The sequence below is a fragment of the Mobula birostris genome, chromosome 6, assembly GCF_030028105.1.
Source record: "Mobula birostris isolate sMobBir1 chromosome 6, sMobBir1.hap1, whole genome shotgun sequence".
Taxonomy (NCBI): Eukaryota; Metazoa; Chordata; class Chondrichthyes; order Myliobatiformes; family Myliobatidae; genus Mobula; species Mobula birostris.
The window spans coordinates 28,774,678-28,781,001 of NC_092375.1; positions in this window are offsets into that span (position 1 = coordinate 28,774,678).

Sequence of the window (6,324 nt, forward strand, 5' to 3'; positions counted from 1 at the left end):
TGATTTAGTAAAGCTGACGCGTGCACGTGTGGTTAGATGAGTTTTGTCAGTGAACACGGTCTCACCCACACATTAACATACTGAAATGAGTTCTTGCTATTGGTGTTCTCTGCAAGCGGAAGTGAATATGAAGTTCAACATGAATTCAACATTCTCAACAAAGCATGAGAAAACAAATGAGATAAATGATTATCTATATGCAGTGTTAAATAGGTTAGAATCTATGTTACCAACTACTCCATTGGCAGATAATGTCAGAAATCAAAGATTAGAATTTTGATCATCTTTTAAGAATATTACTTTCCAGAATATGTCATTTTGAAAGTTGGATTTAAGTCATCACAATGGAAAGAAAAACTAGTTCACAGTTTGAGACCTACATTTGATTTACATTAGAATTATGTAGAATTGACCTTCCAATCCAAGTTATCATTATTTTACACTCCACAACTTACTGTACAGAAACTATCGCTAATAAATGCACTGGAATGTTTGATCTACAAGCACCTTTAAGTCTTATTCCATCGACATGCTGCTGAGCTGGAACTATTCAATTTTAAAGCAGCTTCCCTTTCACCAAACGCAATTCCTAAAATTTTTAAATCATGTTATATGTCAGCGAAAAAGCAAGGTTGAAATGCAAGCTGTTTTTCCAAATTCTTACATGGATTAAAACTTATTAATACTGCATTATAAAACAGAGTTTTAAGTAAGTTTTTAATTTATCTGATTAAAAAAATTTAAAAAGATATTTTGTTAAAATCCTAAAATTATATAAGTAGAAAAAAAATAAGATCAGATTGGTATTATTAAATACACATAAAAATAAATAAAATAATTCTTTGGAACTCATACCGAATTAAAAATAAAATTAAGAAGTTTGTCCTTGATTTCCAACTTTTCGGCTGAGTTATTGCAAGAAGATTTAAATCAAAGTGATCTATTATTGACCTGAAACTTAAGATTACCCCTAATTTTACAATAAAGTTAGTCAGCTGAACATTACTGGAAATAGCACAGTTACCAGCGTTTACAATTATCCATTAATCTTATTTGACCAGGTCTTCCATTATTGTCTAAAGTATTCTCAACCTCCGTAAGACCATAATATATTGGAGTGGAATTAAGCCTTTTCGTCCATCGTGTCTGCTCTGCCATTTGATTATGGCTGAATTATTTTATGCCCTTAACTTCATTTTCCTGCCTTCTTCCCATAACTTTAGATACTCTTACTAATCAAGAACCTATCAACCTCTGCTTTAAATATGCAGCCTCCACAGCCATCTGTGGCAATGATCTTTCCTCTGGCCTGTAAGTGAGGTGGAACTTAATGCAATGGATGTGTGGACATACTGTTTAATACCCCAGTCACTGCAATCCGCTGAATGCTACCGAATTGTAAATATTTGTCAAAGTGTCATAGTACAATATTATTTCTGCTATTTTGTTCAAAAATGACTGGATGTGTAAAGTAATTTCACTTTTTTTAATATAATGCCTGTTTGCTTCAACAATTTGTGTGAGGTTTTAAGCAATAGTTTGCAAACTGTGGTTTACTGCTCTAGAAACTGCTATCGTCACACCTTGCATACACGTACACTGAAACTGCTGACTTTCTCCCCCATATATCATGTGCCTTCTCTTCAGTATGTTTATCGCCTACATACATTTAACCTCTTCCTACATCTCTCCCTCTCTCCCTCTCTCTCATTTGTGTCTCCGTCTTGACTATATATTTCCATTCAGCCTTTTCTGCTTGTTTCTTTACTAAACTTTCAGAAGTAACTTTAGAAGCGACTGAATACTCCGCATTTTAAAATGCCAGCAATTCTGCTGTTCCTGCTAATGACAGGAAATGTGTTGTATGATGTTGTTTGGCCTGCTGTGGAGCTATTGAATCTGTGTGCCCATTTAAAGCTGGAAGCAATCATTGAGGGGGAAGTCTTGAAAGTGACCGTGGGTTGTAAGCAGATAACTCTGTTCAGTTTTCAACCCTAGCTGACAAGAGAATCTGAGTTAATAATTGGTAATACAGTTCCCACACTCAATGCTCCCCTCACATCCGCTACAACACCACCGACTTACAGTTATGTCATGTAGGGCTATATTTAAGGTCTTCGCAAGGCCATAAGGACGCAAACCAAAGAAGAAAGAAGGAGAAGTAAAGGGGAAGATGGTGCAGTGGAGGGTTTTTCGAAAAGCTGAAGTCCTCCTGCCAGCGCTGGTGGTAGGGAAAAGAGATGACACATGCGGACAAGTTGAAAGTAGAACTTGTGGATGGATTTAAACACAAGGTTGTGAATTTGAAATGAAAGCTCAGAAGCAGGGGTTCCTCAGATGTTTTGCAGAAGTTAACTCCAAAGCTCATTTATTTGGAGTTGTCACTCACTTTCAGTTTGACTGAAAATCATTTCAAGTGAAAGCCTCCTTCGATAGATCATGGATGCAGATCATTAGGAATGGAAAATTCTGGAGGATGGGGTGGGGGAACTTTCATAGTTGTTTGACAAGGTACAGGGGAGAGTGAGAAATGCAGTTAATTTAGGCTTCTGAGGGGTGTTTCAAAAAGTACCCCAGGATAGGTTTGTCACCAAAATAACTAAAAGAGGCAGCAGCAACATGGGTAGAAAATTAGCTCAATGACAAGAAACAGTTTGTGGCAGCAAACGGTTGATTTTGGATTCACAGTGAAGTGAAAAGAAATCTCGGGGAGGCACGGTAGCACAGTGGTTGGCAATGATGGGTTCCACAGAGTGGGACACCCTAATGAAGGATGCAGAAGTTAGCTGCAGACACACATATTCGATCAGTATAGGCTCTGCTGGCTATGTTCCATTGCTGGAAGCATGGGTATGGAAGTGTCTGGTCACAATAGGTGGGTTGTGAATGTTGAGGCAGAGGTAAAGATGTGCCCATCAGCAAAGAAACTCTTCCAGAGAGCACAGAGTCACCGTATTCTGCAATAGATATTCACTTTTCAGGGCCCAAGAGAATTATTGCAAACTTCAGCTTTCTACTACAGCACAGGACCATAAGATATAGGAGCAGAATTAGGCCATTTGGCTCACTTAGTCTGCTCTGTCATTTCATCATGGCTGATCCATTTTCCCTCTTAGCCCCAGTCTTCTGCCTTCTCCCCATATCCCTTCATGCTCTGATTAATCAAGCATCTGTCATCCTCAGCCTTAAATATACATACAGACTTGATCTCCACAGCTGCTTGTGACAATGAATTCCACAGATTCACCACTCTCTGAATAAAGAAATTCCTGCTCATCTCCATTCTAAAAGAATGCCCCTCTATTCTGAGGCTGTGTCCCCTGGTCTTAGATTCCCTTCACCATATTAACATTCTCTCCACATCCACTCTACTGAGACCTTTCAACATTCAATAAGTTTCAATGAGGTTACCCCTCATTCTTTTGAATTCCAGTGAGTACAGGCCCAGAGCCTTCAAATGCTCCCCATATGACGGAATGGTTTTCATGAACCTCCTTTGAACCCTCTCCAATGCCAGCACATCCTTTTTTAGATAAGGGGCCCAAAACAGCTCACAATACTCCAAGTGAGACCTCACCAGTGTTTTATAAAACCTATTGTTTGTTTTTATATTGTAATCCTCTTGAAATGAATGCTAACATTGCAGTTGCCTTCCTCACTACCAACATAACCTGCAAATTAAACTATAGGGAATCCTACACAAGGATTCCCAAGTATCTTTGCACCTCAGATTTTTGTATTTTCTCTCCATTTAGAAAATAATCTACCCTTTTATTTCTTCTACCAAAGTGTATGGCCATACACTTCTCAACACTGTATCCCGTCTACCATTTCTTTGCCCATTCTCCTAATCTGTCTAAGACCTTCGGTATCCTCTCTACTTCCTAAAAATTATCTGCCCCTCCACCTATCATCATATCATCTGTAAGCTTTGCAAGAAAGCCATCAATTCCATCATCCAAACCATTGACATATTACGTAAAAAGAATCGGTCCCAACACGGACCACGATGGAACCTACAGTTAACCAGAAAAAGCTCCCTTTATTCCCACTCTATGACTCCAGCCAATCAGCCACTGCTTTATCCATGCTAATTTCTTTCCCATGATACCATGGGCTCTTACTAAGCAGCCTCAAGTGTAGCACCTTGTCAAATGCTTTCTGAAAAATCCAAGTACACAGCGTCCACTGATTCTCCTTTGTCTATCCTGCTTGTTATTTCTTCAAAGAATTCCAACAGATTTGTCAGGCAACATTTTCCCTTGAGGAAACCATGCTGACTATGTCCTATTTTAACATGTGCCTCCAAGGACCTCAAAATCACCTCCTTTATAATCAATCCCAACATCTGCCATTTCCTTGTCTCCTATCACTACCTCTCCAACATTGTTTTCCAGTGGTTCAATATCCAGTCTTGCCTCTCTTTTACACTTTATGTATCTGAAGAAAGTTTTGGTATCCTCTTTAATATTATTGGCTAGCTTATTTTTGTATTCCATCTTTTCCTTCTTAATGACACTTTCAGTGGCCTTCTGGTAGTTTTTAAAAGCTTCCCAATCCTCTTACTTCACACTAATTCTTACTCTTTTATATGCCCTCTCTTTGGGTTTTATATTGACCTTGACTTGTCTTGTAAGTCATCGTTGTATTATCTTGGCTTTAGAGTACTTCTTCTTCTTTGGGTTGTATATATCTTGTGTCTTCTGACTTGCTTCCAGAAATTAAAGCCATTGCTGCTCTGCTGTCATCTCTGGCAGTGGTCTTTTCCAATAAATTTTGGCCAGCTCCTCTCTCATGCCTCTGTTATTTCCTTTACTCCACTGTAATACTGATACATATGACTTTAGCTTCTCCTCAAATTTCAGGGTGAATTCTATCATATTAAGATCACTGTCCTCTAAGTGTTCCTTTACCTTAATCTATTAAAGCTTCCTTTACCTTAAGCTCTCCAATCAATTCCTATTCATTGCACAACACCCAATCCAGAATATCTGATCTCCTAGTGGGCTCAACCACAAGCTGCTCTAAATATTCATCTCATAGACATTCTAGAAATACACTGTCTTGGGATCCAGGACCAAACTGATTTTTCCAATCTACCTGCATATTGAAATCCCCCATGATTATTGTAATATTGCCCTTTTGGCATGCATTTTCTATCTTCCATTGTAATTTGTAAACTGCATTCTTACTGCTGTTTGAGGGTCTGTATGCATCTCCTATCAGGGTTTGTTTTTTTATCCTTGCAGTTTCTTAGCTTTGCCCACAATGTTTTAACATTGTCTGACCCTATGTCACCTCTTTCTAATAATTTTATTTTATTTTATTTTACCAACAGAACCAAATCATCCTTTTTACCTACTTGCCTGTCCTTTCAATACAAATTGTATCCTTGGACATCAAGCTCCCAGCTATAATTTTCTTTCAGCCATGATTCAGTGATGTCCACAATGCCATAAAGTATATGCCGATCTGTAACTGTGCTACAAATTTATCTGATTTATTCTGCACACTTGGTGTATACAAATACAACAACTTCAGTCTTGTATTCAGCCTTTTTGATTTTATCTGCCTTTTTATCGCAAACCCATCTCTTTGATTGCAATTTTGTCCTACCATCAGCCTCTCCTCGCTGTCAGTCTTACTACCCACTGCTTCTGTTTGTAAACTAACTACCTTATCCTCAGCGCTCTCACTCCAGTTCCCATCCCCTGCCAAACTAGGAAGCAGGAAGCAGGAAGCAGGAAGTTCCTCACAATCAACATTCACAAGGGACTGCTCCAGCATTATCGTCTCGTCTTTGGCGTCATATCAGCTCCTGCAATCAGATAAAAGAGCAATAACACCTTTAGGCCATAAGTTTCATAAGATATAGGAGCAGAATTAGGCCATTCAGACCACTGAATTTGCTCTGCCAATCTATCATGGCTAATACCAGATTCCACCCAACCCCATACACCTGCCTTCTCACCACATCTTTTGACACACTGACCAATCAGGAAACGATCAACTTCTGCCTTAAGTATACCCACAGCATTCCACAGATTCACTACTCTCTGGCTAAAAAAAATTCCTGCTTACCTCTGTTCGAAAAGATCACCCCTCAATTCTGAGGTTGTGCCCCCTAGTTCTGGAAACTCCCACCGTAGAAAATATTCTCTCCACATCCGTCCTGTTTAGTCCTTTCAATGTTCAGTAAGTTTCAATGAGTTCCCCATGCATTCTTCTAAATTCCAGTGAGTACAGGCTCAAAGCAGCCATACACCCCTCATATGTTAACCCCTTCTTTCCTGGAATCATCCTCATGAACCTCCTCTGGAATCT